The sequence below is a fragment of the Musca vetustissima genome, unplaced genomic scaffold (assembly GCF_032173495.1).
Source record: "Musca vetustissima isolate MV318-11 ecotype Yass unplaced genomic scaffold, APGP_CSIRO_Mvet_v1 utg44259, whole genome shotgun sequence".
NCBI lineage: Eukaryota > Metazoa > Arthropoda > Insecta > Diptera > Muscidae > Musca > Musca vetustissima.
In genome coordinates this window covers 57,906-59,692 of record NW_026872688.1, presented here as the reverse complement: position 1 = coordinate 59,692, position 1,787 = coordinate 57,906, and positions in this window count along the sequence as shown.

The following is a 1,787-nucleotide window of genomic DNA, read 5'->3' as shown; positions in this document are numbered from 1 at the left end:
AGTGGTACCCCCCTCATTATTCGGTATTCAACCAAATTTGTTTTATTTTGATTTTGCAGGATCCCATAGGATGTTCATACCAAAAGTTATGAATATCGTCTTACGTTCTGGTATAGGTCCCATGTAACGTTAACGACCAATTTTCGGTATTTTGAAGGCTTTAGCCTCCATTGTCTGATTTTTCAAGGTTTTACCCGTTTTATTCATTGTTAGTGGCTGTATACTGGCTTTCCGGAATATTGAACGGTACTATTCTGCTTTTAACCGAAGTAGCTATACTGTTACTTATTTGGGAAATCGTTAGAATTCCGAAAATAAGGCTGTGACGTTGCATTCTATATTCAATACAAATGTAGCAGTATATGTGCAAAACTATATCTTAACTTGTGTGATACCCTACACAACTTCAATTAAAATCTAACTTTCTGTGGTTCTATATTCTGAGATTGGGCAATATTTCGCGATATTTGCATACTTTTGACTGGCTAGTGGTCAGCAAATGTTACTAATAATCAGTACAACCCCTATAATTACTTGTCCAGATTCCCTTCACCGTGGGTTGTGTTGTGATGTTCGGCTTTCGACTCGAAAAGTACAAATAATTAAGTTTTCGGTCCACTTTATCCGAAAAATTATTATCTGATCATTACCTAATATTTTAGGCATTTTCCTTGACCATAACTGGAACCTCATGGAACATTTCAAAGCGATTTCTGCCCTCCAGTGTAGTAATAGTTTACTAAATAATATATAAATACTTAAGCACCTGTAAATATTTAAGTGTAACTCCCGCATCCGAGTACCTACGGCAATATAATTGTTATCAATTTAAAGGTCAACCTCTACTCATGGATATACTATCAACTTCTCGGGTCTATGTCCTTCAGTGGTAAATATATACGCTATAGAATACAAATTTTGTCATTTTTCACACAAAAGTTAGGGTCCATTTGACCCGCTAAATATTTACCGATCTTTATCAAAACAGGTATGTTTATTCTTTGGCCCTATCCCCTTCTCAATGCAAAAATTCGCGGTGTTTGGGCCATAATTGCGGCCTCTGGAGCGACCAGAAAAACCGACAAAAATAAAGTTTTTGGTCCATTTCATCCCCTAAATATTATTTGATCTTTTCCAAAAACAATAGGGGTCTTCATTGGCCAGAACCCATCCTACATGCAAAATTTCGTGAAGATTGGTCAATAACTCTGGCCTGTATCGTGTTTACAAATTATAATGGACAGACGGACGGACGGACGGACGGACACACATGTCTAGATCGACTCAGCTAGTTGAGATATGACGATCGGTATACTTAAAGGTGGGTCTAGGACCAATATTTCGCGGCGTTACAAACTTTTGGGGCTGCACAAAGCTATAATACCCTGACAACATAGTTGTGTAGGGTATAAAAATTGCGAATTCTATTGTGATTTCAACTGAAGGCAACGCCGACAAACTAAGACACCACCAAACACACATCCCAAAGAAGGGGTGAAAAAATTAATGTCACCAAAGACCCTGTGGTTATGTTAACCATTTCATGCAAATGAGTACCCTCTACTTTAGAGTGTAGCAAACCCATGAAATGATCGAGGCTGGCAATGAACGGTATGATAACATTGCCCGAGGATATAGAAATCATATTAAAACCTATTTTGAATAAAGATTGTTTGTTTTAGATAACATATCTCTGGCAGCAGCATATTTGTAGAAAAAATCAAAAACAAAAATATGTGACAATAACACGAAAAGGTCTTAAAAGAAGAATTTGTAAAATATTTTAA